Consider the following 12,276-nt stretch of genomic DNA (forward strand, 5'->3'; position numbering starts at 1 on the left):
TTGATGTTATGTTCAACATCAAGAACCACGTAACCCATTTTTTTTTTTATAAAAAAGGTGTCACACTCTAGATAATGTGACCATTTTGTATTGTGCTGAATTCATAGCTATCTTCAGCAACATGCGTGTTGGACATGCCTAGAATCCTAGTCAAGTATAATCTGAATCACACAATTGAAAATTTGTTCACAAAATCTCTACCTCCACATACCTCAAAATGAGACGACATTTTGAGGTAAGTCTTTTTAAAGGAGGGATTTCAAATACAATCAGGCCATAGGGTTGACCATACTCTTCAGAGTCCTAAAAGAGTAGGACTCACTCAGCACACTGAGAGTGACTCCGTGAAGATATAGATATAGAGAGAATGTAGTCGTTCCATAGAAACCATTTAGCAAGACTCAGCCTTGGCCCTCCAGCACGCTCAACTGGAGAAAATGAAATAAGCGCTGCTCATGCCCCCTGACACCAGGACACCCAGTCTACTGAATCCCAAGCCAACAGAGCCTGAGCGCCTAACACAAAACATAGGATTCTCCTTTGGTAAAAAGGTAAGAGCAGAATCTTCTTACCATTTAATTGTTTGTTCCTGAGATACTAAACTAGAAAATTCTATTCTTAATGTTTTAACCACATGGCAAGGTAGAAAAAAAGGCTATTATATTTACACATTTTATAAACATCACGTTTTATATTTTCAACTTCATGGGGTTTTAATAGGCCTTTAGAAGCCTGGCCAGGAAACCAAAGTGGAATCTATTTGACATTAAAAAGCAATTAAGTTAGAGACCTGTCAAACTTGTTGACATTCGGAGTCTGCCTGTTAGAGTGTCTACTGTGAATGCTACCACCAGAATTAGCTAATGCCTAGCTGGCTATTAGTATCTAAACTACCTTAACTCTAGGACACCTCTGGACAAATCTTTCTTCAAATGTTCATATCATAACAAACACCTCCTCTATTTCTTAGAAGATAGTCTCAATGTTTAAAGTGTCTTGAATCAAATCCTGTAACAGCTGAAGAGAGGAAAGAAATCAGCAACAAGCCCTCTAGATGGCTGGCTGTCCTGAAAGCTGGACCTTCATATACAAAGATGATGGTTCCTAGCATCCAAAGGCAGCTCTGATCCATTAATGTTTTAATGAGTTCAGATTGCTATGCCAAAATATAGCCTGGGCCCCTGTGCCAGTCAAATTTTGTCAACTCAACCCAAGTTAGGATCATCTGGGAAGAGGTTACCTAAACTGAGAAAATGCCCTCATCCAGATGATCCTGTTGTACGGCATTTTCTTGATGTGGCCCAGTGCCACCCTGGACAGGTGGCCCTGGTTGTGTAGGAAAACAAGCTGAATAAGCCATGGAAAGTAAGCCAGTAAGCAACCACCCTCCATGATTTCTGCTTCAGTTCCTGCCTTGAATTCTTGTTCTGCCTTCTCTTGATGGCAGACAATAAAACATAAGCTGAAATAAACCCTTTCTTCTTCAAGTTGATTTTGGTCATGGTCTTTATCACAGCGACAGAAAACCAGAACAGTCACATACAATGATACAAACTGCTTTCTCAGGGTTCTGGAGGTTAGACTCTCACGGTCAAGTGCCAGCACAGCACCGGAGTACACAAACACACACACACACACACACACACACACACACACACACACCATTTTTCTGCTGTCATTACATGTCGAAGCAAGGAAGACACTGTGTGTTCATAACCTAACCCATTTCTCAGAGTGGCACTACCCCTATTAATGACAGCACACTGGGTCTTAAGTCTCAGTGTATGAACTGGAAGAAGAATTACTTAATCCAGAGCATCCCAAAGTCCTCAGCATCATCATGTACTGTTCTTACTTTTGCTTTCAGTCCAAGTAAGAGTCATCTAGAGAAAGCACTCAACACAGCCCATGGAGGCATGTAGTCAACACCAAGGCCTTAGTCCCATCCCCATGAAACCTTCTAGCATGAACTTCAAGGAAGATGCTTCATCAACTTCTCAAAAATTCTCCAAATTTGGATATTGCTATGGTTAGCATTTTTTGACTGCTCATCAGCCCCTTTTAAAATCCTTCCTTTTATGATTCTTTCATGGTTCTGTCATGACAATTTTACAAGTTAACTACTCAGTAAAACTCTTTTTTACTTAAAATATAAGTCACCATAAATAAACTATACCAAATTGTTACTTCATTATCTTCATTCTGTTCTTAGGGGTCTATATGTATTTCAGGGTTGTTTGTTATTTTTAGAAATAAAGTCAGGTAAAATAAAGAGGTTCTTTTTAGAAGCTGGTTCAGTTACTGAGTGCTTGTGGATTGTTTCTTAGTGAATATCCTTGGTAAGGCAATACGTGGGCGTGGTTACAGCAGCTCCCTAAAGTCCATCAGCTCCTTTACCCATTCTTCCTGGAGTTAGCACTACCCATGGGTCATCCATCTGGAAGTTAATAAACCATGGCACATGGAATACATAACTATCCTCCTCACCAACCCTTCCTAGCTAAACATTTAGCTACCGGATACAGTTTTTAGGCTATGCAAAAAATTTCCCCTGGAATATTTCAAATGAAAACAGTAACAAAAAATTAAAAATAATTAAAACAATCATTAAATTATCATGAAATCACAATATATTATATAGATGTAAGCACTCATGAAAACAATAAAACTTATATCCATAGCATCATCGTCTTGGTTACCTGCCCTGTTACATCAGAACATCATAGCATCCATGGTCTTGGTTACCTACCCTGTTCTATCACAACATCATAGCATTATCGTCTTGGTTACCTGACCTGTTCTATCAGAACATCATAGCATCATCGTCTTGGTTACCTGACCTGTTATATCAGAACATCATAACATCATCGTCTTGGTTACCTGACCTGTTACATCAGAACATCACAGCATCATCGTCTTGGTTACCTGACCTGTTACATCAGAACATCAAAGCAGCATCAAAGGAACCCAGCTTAATGACTTAGCTGCATTACCCGATTCTTCTAAGTTGGGTATGTTGTCTTACACAGTGAAGGAAAAATTCTGCTTTGAGGTTGATCAAACAAAAAAATAGGATTTAAATGTATTCAAGCTATCTCCTCACCACCCTGACTGCAGAGCCTGCGAGTTCATTATTTGAGGAAAATTTCTCCCTTGTTGGAAATGACTGGGTTTGAAATCTCAAGAGATTTCAAGGTCCAGGATAAGGCATCTGGCTTTGGGTTAGAATACCTACACTATTACTTGGGGCTTACTTATAGACTTCAGAACTAAAAACTAAACAGTGCAAAAAGGGTTTTGTGGTGTCCTTGGATGGTAGAAAAGATGGCAGTCTCTCATAACATTTGGGTGGGGTCAAAAGTCAACAATGTCATTGGGCTTTATAAGTAAAATGTATAAATAAAATCTATCCACCAAATTTCTTCTCTCACTGAGTCATCGAGCAGTAGTTCACAGCTGAGCAACTCGAGTTAATTACCTGGGTCTAGGACAGGGCCTCAAGAGGGTGAAAGGTCAACCAGAGAGGCCAGGTAGCTAACAAGAGCATGAATTCTGGAGGCAGCAAATACCATGAGGAGAAACTGAGAGCAGACTGAAAAGAGCTGTGGAGAGCTGAGAAGTAACTAGGAGAGGGGCCAACTGGCCAGGTGAAGAAGATGAAGAAAGCCCCCACTTTCCAGAACCGCTCCCATTTCAAGAACCTTGCGCATTAGTTCACAATGCCCTCGAGGTAAACCTTTATTGGTTATTAATGCTTTAGGGAGCTTCTCCTTCCCAGTCAGTAGCAGCAATCTGGAATGAATCCATAAATTAGAGGGTCAGCAAAAGATGTGAAGAAGACACTAGAGCTGCTTGAAAGCCTTCTCACAGAGGCAAAGAGGATGTTCTCAAACCCTTATGCCTCACTGCTGTATTGAAGAGATAACTTTTCTCTTTCTGAACCTGAGCTACCCCAACATACTTGTCTGAACCAAAGAAAACAGTAAAAGAATAGTCCAAAAGATGTCTTACAGTTTCTGATGAATATCTTTCTTTCTTTCTTTCTTTCTTTCTTTCTTCCTTCCTTCCTTCCTTCCTTCCTTCCTTCCTTTCCTTCCTCCCTCCCTCCCTCCCTCTCTCTCTCTTTTGTCTTTGTGTGTCTTTCTCTTTTTCTTTTTATTTTCTCTTTTCTTCTTATTTTCCTCCTCCTCCTCCTTTTTTTTCCTTATTTGTTTCTTGAGACAGGGTTTCTCTGTGTAACAGCTTTGGCTGTCCCAGAACTCACTTTGTAGACCAGGCTCACCTCAAACTCACAGCGATCCATCTACTTGTCTCTGTCTCCTGAGTGCTGAGATTAAAGGCATGTGCCACCATGGCTGGGCCCTGCTGAAGATTCTTAAGCAAGGCCCCCTTTGAGAATCAGGCTGCCATGGTTTGCGAAGCTCAGGCTCTACAGAGAAGTGAAGAGGAGTACGTCCAGACAGGCGCCTCAGCTACTGACAGCTGCCTGTGAAAACCGCTTCCAGCCGTGAGCCTGCACAGCCTTGGTATCTACTTCACGAAGGGTTTATAAGATTCCTCCCCAGCAGCCTTTCACTCTAACAATATGGAGATCCTGAAGGAGAACCTCCCAGCTAAGTCCAGTCAACACAGAGAACTTAAAATAAATGGCAGTAAGAAGTCATGATGTGAAACCACGAAGTCTTCAGTAGATACTCAGGAGTCAAGCCTGGAACCAGAACTGGCATGCAGTGTAGGCTGGGATGAAATAAAGATACATTACAAGAACAGTCAACTGAACATTATCAATGACAAGTAGACTTAGCAAGAAGATCAGGATTCAGGGTGTAGCTTGGTAGTAGGGTACTTGGCTAGCATGCATGAGAAGCTAGATTTGATACTCAGCATTTTGGTTTGAGTCTGAAATATTCCCCGAAAATCATGATTTTCAAGGCTCAGTTGCCAACAGTAGACTTTGGGGGAAGTGTCCGGACCACGATTAATTGAATGACAGATTCTTAGTTTGATAGTGTTACTGGAAGACTTGAGTTTAGCTGGGGAAAAGGCTACCGAGGCTATGCCTTTGAAGGTATAATCTGTCCCCAGTATTTTACTTACTGTGTACTTCCTGTCTACCATGAGGTGATTAGCATCCTTTGACAACCATGCCTTGGTGCCAAGTCTTGCCTTGTCATACCCTGGGACTGAAGCCTGTGAGATGTGAGCCAGCAATAAACAGTAAGTGGGTGTACTGCCACGTGACATAAACCATCAGTGGGTGTACTATCATGTGACATAAACTGTCAGTGGGTGTACTGCCATGTGACATAAACCATCAGTGGGTACACTGCCATGTGACATAAACCGTCAGTGGGTAGAGTGTCATGTGACATAAACTGTCAGTGGGTATACTGCCACGTGACATAAACAATCAGTGGGTACACCGCCACATGACATAAATCATCAGTGGGTACACTGCCACGTGACATAAACCATCAGTGGGTATACTGCCATGTGACATAAAGAGTCAGTGGGTATATTGCCATGTGACATAAACAGTCAGTGGGTATACTGCCACGTGACATAAACCATCAGTAGGTATAATGTCACCTGACATAAACAGTCAGTGGGTATGCTGCCACGTAACATAAATCATCAATGGGTGTACTGCCACATGACATAAACCATCAGTGGGTGTACTGCCACGTGACATAAACCATCAGTGGGTACACTGCCATGTAATATAAACAGTCAGTGTGTGTACTGCCACGTGGCATAAATCATCAGTGGGTGCACCGCCACGTGACAAACTGTCAGTGGGTACACTGCCACATGACATAAACTGTCAGTGGGTATGCAGCCATGTGACATAAATTGTCAGTGGGAATACTGTCACATGAGAAAAACTCACACAGACAGTACTGCAGAAAAGACCAGGAATGTCAAGAACTCTCAAGGTGGCCCAGGGCCTCAGAGTCTGCCACAGTAAGAGTCCAGTACATCCCTTTTCCCTGAGGAAATTGAGTGGGATTACATTAGATTCTATTCAAAAAACTAAAGGGAAAAATTCACTTTTATGGAATTTAAACTATATATGCTCAAAAAAGAAGGAAATTTCTGGTAATTCTTAAAAATAAGATTTGCAAACACTGCAAAGAACACATTCAGTGTATAAAAAGATGGCCCCACCGTGCACTTTCAACTCATCTTGACGAGGAAACCCTGGGGAGCAAGTCTTGGAGACAAAGGTGATGAACTTTATGAATTTACGAACAGGAAGGAGTGTGATCAAGAAAAATGAAAAGATACACAGGACCCTCCACCAAACCTCTCATTGAAATTTTGCATTTTTTTTATTTCTGGTACTAAAGATTGAAGCAGGACCATAGTGGGCTATGTGAGTCTTCTAGCACAGGGCTATATACCCAGTGTTCATTTTACTTATGAGACAAAGTCTCACCAAGTTATCCAGACTGGCCTTAAACTCACTCTGTAGCCAAGGTGAGCTTAACTCAGTAATTAATCCTCCTTCCTCAACCAAGTAGCTGCAATTCCAGGCTGATACCAAGATGAAACCATGTGGAAGGGCTGTTCTGACCTCAAAACTCTTTCATTTAGCAGAGTCTGATAGCAAGTTGGCATGTATTATCTGAGGCCATTGGGATATGTTAATGAAGATTCCTCCCTTATGTCACATGAAGAGGGACACAGAAAAGACAGAAATCATGAGGAATACAAACATATAGAACATTTGAAAGGGACAGGAGCAATGATGGGAGAGGAAGGAGAGGAGGAGAAAGACAGTGAGAGGAAGGAGCTGCGTAAGAGAAAAGTGAGGACAATGGAACTGGGAAGCATGGAGATTTTGAGTTTATTCAGTACTGGTATAAGTTAATATGAAAGACTCTGAGGAAAATACTGCAGTCTCTGTTAGAAACCCTCTGTTGGTTAAAAGACATACTGTTCTAACTCCAGGAATGTCTACACAACAGCTCTGTAAGCACGAACATCTGTAACAGACACATGCAAGATAGGCAGCCTTACAGCGTGTGAAAGTAATGATTCCACTTACTTCTCTTTGCTGACAAGCAAAGCATGGAAGTGGTACTGATGGGAATGACAACGGCTTAGATGTGAAAGCCAAGAGCACCAGGCTTGGGTGCAGATCTGGGAAGGCCGGGCACTCCTGGAGCACCGGGTTTGAGTGCACCATTCAAAAGCAAACATTTACAGGGCACAGGGATACACTCAGATGTAGCAAAGAGTAGAAAAAGCCTGTCTAACAGTAAAGACCTGCCTAACTCAGGACAGCGGTAATCCCAAAGAAGGAAGAAGGAAGAAGGGAAGGCACCAGGGAAGCCACAGAAGGGCCGCCAGGTGCACTTTTCCAGCTTCCCATTTTAAGAAAACCAAGAAGCACACTTAGGTAAACATCTTTGTTCTTTTCACCATTTTTCAAAATAAACATTAATCTCACCTAAATGTGATGTAAAAATGATTAATAACAAAAGTTTGCCTTAAAAATAGTACCTGGGGTTCTGGGTCCCAGAGAGAGAGAGCTCAGCAGTTAAGAACACCAGTTACCATACCCAAGAACCCAAGCTTGATTCCAACATGGTGGTTTACTACTCAGGGGGCTATGACACTTTCTGCTGGCTGCCTCGAGCAACAGGCACACAGTGCACAGACATAAAGGCAGCCAAAATACCCATACCCATGAACTACAATCACACCAAAAAGTTTCAATAGTTTCTAGGGGATGACTGAAATGGGTAAGGGGTTAAGGCACTACCTAACTAGCAGACAAGCTTGGTGGCCTAAGTTTAGTCACCGGAAGCCATATGGTGGAAAGAAAGAGAGCTAACTCTTGCATTTTGTCCTCTGATCTCCATGTGTATGGGTACATGGATGGACAGGGACACACACACACACACACACACACACACACAAAAATGCATGCATACATGCGTAAAAGTGAGTATGTGGCCAGCATGGTGACATTCATCTGTAATCCCAGCATTCAGAAGTCTGATGCAAGCAGACCTTGAATTTCAGTCTAGTTTGGTTACACAGCAAGACCCTGTCTCAAACAAACAACAGCCAAAACAATTAATGCATAGATATAAGAATCTTATACATGTGTGAATACAGAAGCTGGGCCTAATGGCACAGGCTTATAATACAAGCTACGCAGAGGCTAAAGCAGGAGGACTGCAAGTTCAAGGCCAGCCCGTGCAACTTAATGAGCTCTTGTTTTGAAATTAAAGCTGAAAAAAAAAATAAAAGAGGTTGGGAGACACAGTTCAGAGGTAGACTGTTTGCATAGCAAGACCAAGGTCCTGGGTTCACTCACTCTCTAGAACCATAAATAAAAAAGAAAGTAAGACTACAAGCAGATAATAGCATACGGTCCTGCCCATTTGCTAGGGAGAATAATTACTTACATTTCATACCTTTCCAATTGTGCTATACTGTTTTTGTTGATTTCTGCAAATGTACGTATGGGCACATGTGTGTACTTGTATGTACACATGTGTGTGCTGGTACAAGAGTATATATACACGCACATGTCTATGGAAACCTAACGTCAAAGTCTAGTGTCCTCCCCAGTCTTGCTGGGCTTTAGATGGAGCCAGAGTCCTGGCTAGTCTGGCTAACCTGCTTGTTTGGGGGAATTCCCATCTCTGCTCCAATAAACTGAGATCATAGGCACACTGCCATTCCCACTTGGCTTTTACATGGTGTTGGGGATCAGGAATCAGGTCCTCATGCTTGTGTGGCAAGTGTTTAATTCACCAAGCCACCTCTTTAGCCCTTAATACTATATTCAGCAGTCCTTTCCAGAACTAGCAGTATGATCTTATCAGTGACTTTTCCCATGAATGCATACAAAGTCATGAACATTAGATTTATTCACATCCGCATGCACATGAGCACAGCACAACAGGAAAACGCTGGGACTGTATTACCACACAGCCATAGCCTTTCTAAAAGCTATTACCGAATTTTATTTTTCTACTGATATAGAACTAATTTCTTTACTAAGTACAAGCTCTGTTGATACAGTTTTTTTCTAGGGAATATTAGATTTCATGTCAGATAATTTCTTTCTTTCTTAAAGACAATCACAGCGCCATTTGTCTTTCCTTGCCTGGTAGGCATTTCATAAGATAAAGGATCAAAATTAAAGACCCCAGACTGCCCATGCCCCTCACCACAATTTTAACCCTACCAGCTCTGGCTTTGTTGTAATGGCTCTCTTGCTTGAGTCACTGGAAACCTACTTGAGCTGTGATCACATGTCCTCTCTTTGGCCACATTTCTGATAACCGGTCACTATCGGGTTCTTAGCCATGTCATTTTAGAGAAAGGGAAGGATGGAAAGAGAAGGCACATAATCTTTGTGTGAGGGAAGCCTGAGTCCCAAGCTTCTTTCAGAATCTTACATCATCAAGGAACAAATTTAAAAACAGAAAATCCACTCAGAGAAAAACACCACCACAAAGATTTCTTTCAGAATTAGTTGTTTAAAAAAAAACTCCAGTCTTAGCATCTAATTGAGTCATGAATCATGGTGACAGTATCAGTACCAGTCAGTGTAGAACTATGAACAGGAGGGAGGGAGGGAGGGAGGGAGGGAGGGAGGGAGGGAGGGAGGGAGGAGAAAGGAGGAAGAAAACTCGCAGAAAAGTTTTAAAAATTTTAGCCAGGATTTTAAACTAAAACTAATCTCAGTAAGAAATAAGAGTTTGGTTTTTTTAAGTCAGCTTTATCCTTTTATGTGTGTCAACAAAAGAAAGGTGTTTTTAGTTTCTTCATTTAAAAATACTATTTTATGAAAATAGCAAGAAATAAGATACGTTTTACTCCTTTGAAGAGCCAATGACTGTCCCCTTCCATACACGCTACCACTTTCTTTCTTCTAAAATGAATAAATAATTGAGATTGGCCAAGCACTGTGGTGATGTAGGTTACGATCCAATGGTCCCTGCATATTTTCCCTGTTGTTGTCAAAAACATTGTAAAACAGAGAGGGCTTTGTTCAAAGAAATGAACAGCTTCGGTTGACGTGAGTGAAAAGTCAGCCATGTGTGTTGATGCTCAGCAATAAGGAAGCAAGGTGAGCTCCCAGGGACTTAAAAATCAAAGCCCAGCCATGCTTGGCTGAACTAAAGCAAGCAACTGCTCACGTGACACGAGGTCACAGAACCCTTTGTATTCTCAATTACACAGAGCAGGCCTTAGAATGCAAGTCTTTCTCCGGTATACACAGGCTATACACAGGCGCTGAAAGGGAAAAATGGCCTACGAGAGGTGCTGCCTACTTCACATGCATGCACGTACGCACACACGCGAGATCCATACACTTTTCTCTCTCCTGGGTTCTTTGCTAGCTACATCACTGCCTACCTGAACTTAAATTCTTCCTAAAGCAGTGGCTAGTGAGGGAGGGGCGCAGAACAGAGACTTGGATTTCAGAGGACCGCCTTTGACGGGGAGGGTGGCAAACTCACTTCACAGATACTTTAAGTCGCTGTAAAGCTCAAGTGGCTCCAGTTTTAAGCCTGTGTTTAGACCAGGCTTGAAAGGGGGCTGTGTCTCTTTATAGTAGCTAGGCACCACTTCTGATGCCAGCCTGCATGTGCTCTGTGTTTGAAATGGGCCACCATACTTGAAAACAAGACCACCTACAGAGGGCACCTTGACAATGCATGCCACAGTTGATCTCCTGGGCACCCCAAAGCATGTGCAGGTAAAATGCTTACATTAGGGGGGAAAAAAATCTCCAGGCTCCATGCCATGATGGTTGCCTGACTAGAGTCATAAAATGAATTTTACATTTTAAATTCTTATATGGTTCTAATATCATGGTGTCTATGAAGTTTGAAAATGTAACTTATAAAACATACAAAATGAAGCCTCCACCTTTACCTGATCAAAATACCCTGCTGTTTCAGGGCTCTTTCCAACACTCTGAAGGACTGGGCTAAACTCAGCCTGTAGAGACACCTATTCAGTGTCTTAGACTCACCACGATATCCTGAAGGACTGAGCTAGATCCAGCCTGTGGAAGCACACATTTAAATGTTAGAAACAAGCTGGAGAGATGGCTCGGCACATAAGAGTACATACTGCTTTTCCAGAGGGCCTCAGTTCAGTTCCCAGCAAACACCTCAGGCAGGTCATAACTGTTTGTAAACTCCAGCCCCAGAAGACCCAACTCTCTCGTTGGGGCAGCACACACTTGATATACTTTTACAGACACACACACAAGCATACACTCACATGCACACATACACACACACTAATTAATTAAACATTAGAAAGTTTCGCTACTCAAAGGGCACAGGCAGGGGTGAAGAGCACTTACGAGGAGCACTTCTGAACTCCTCAAGTCTTTTATAGATACCGGGAGCCCTTTGCATTGAGGACATTAAAGGCTCCTCTTTTCCATCCTAAATCCTCCTAAAGATACAGAATGAAGGACCCTACCTGGTCACTTCTGACAGGTCAGTGATCAAACAAAGAGTAGGCATCAGCTAAATTCCATCTTCTCTTAAAAGTTACCAGGAGCATGGACTCCTGGCAGCAGCTACATCTAGCCTGAGCTAGCACAGTGAGCCGGCCCCACACAAGGGTCCATATCGTCAGGTGTCTACACTCAGCTTGAGCTAGCACAGCGAGCCAGCCCCACACAAGGGTCCATATCGTCAGGCGTCCACTTCTAAACTCAATGGTTTCTCAAAGAGAGAAAAAAAAGTGTGTCTATTTCCTAGCCAAACAGGCCAGTTTTTTTTTAAAAAAAAAAAAGAAAGAAAAGAAAAGAAAAATGTGACCTCATCTTTTCTTATATGGAAAGTTACATGAGGTTAGAGGGGAAATATACCAATATTGGATAGCCTGGGTGATCAAAGTGTGTTTACTTAGTGAACCTTATCTTTAAATGGCTCCAGCCTTTGTGCAAGAGTTAATTTACTTGAAGTATTTGCATTCGCATGGACAAACTGGTCCATGAGACACAGCGAGACAATGTTCTACGGAGCTTTAGAACAAGCTGCGGTTGCTCACCCATAACCCAAAGCAATCAGTCCACACATTTCTGACAAGGCAGAACACCTCAGCCATCTGCATCCCAGACTCTCCCAGAAGCACTGGAAGCTTTGCGGCCATTAACGAGACAAAGCAAAGCAGGGATCTGGAGCAGCTGACTCCAAGTCACCAGCTTTAGTGCTTGTCCCAGCAGAGATGCCACAGCAGACAGGACGCGAGGAGAGAACGTCAGAAAGGGCTAGCAGA

The 12,276-nt window shown here is 42.3% G+C and overlaps 1 protein-coding gene across 1 annotated transcript in view; it reads right to left on the reverse strand.

The window, feature by feature from the left end:
* Positions 1 to 12,276, reverse strand: part of Slc25a13 (solute carrier family 25 member 13) — a 186,020-nt gene that overhangs the window by 51,063 nt on the left and 122,681 nt on the right. The gene's annotated exons all lie outside the window — the stretch shown is intronic.

Source organism: Arvicola amphibius, chromosome 2, assembly GCF_903992535.2.
Source record: "Arvicola amphibius chromosome 2, mArvAmp1.2, whole genome shotgun sequence".
Classification (NCBI taxonomy): domain Eukaryota; kingdom Metazoa; phylum Chordata; class Mammalia; order Rodentia; family Cricetidae; genus Arvicola; species Arvicola amphibius.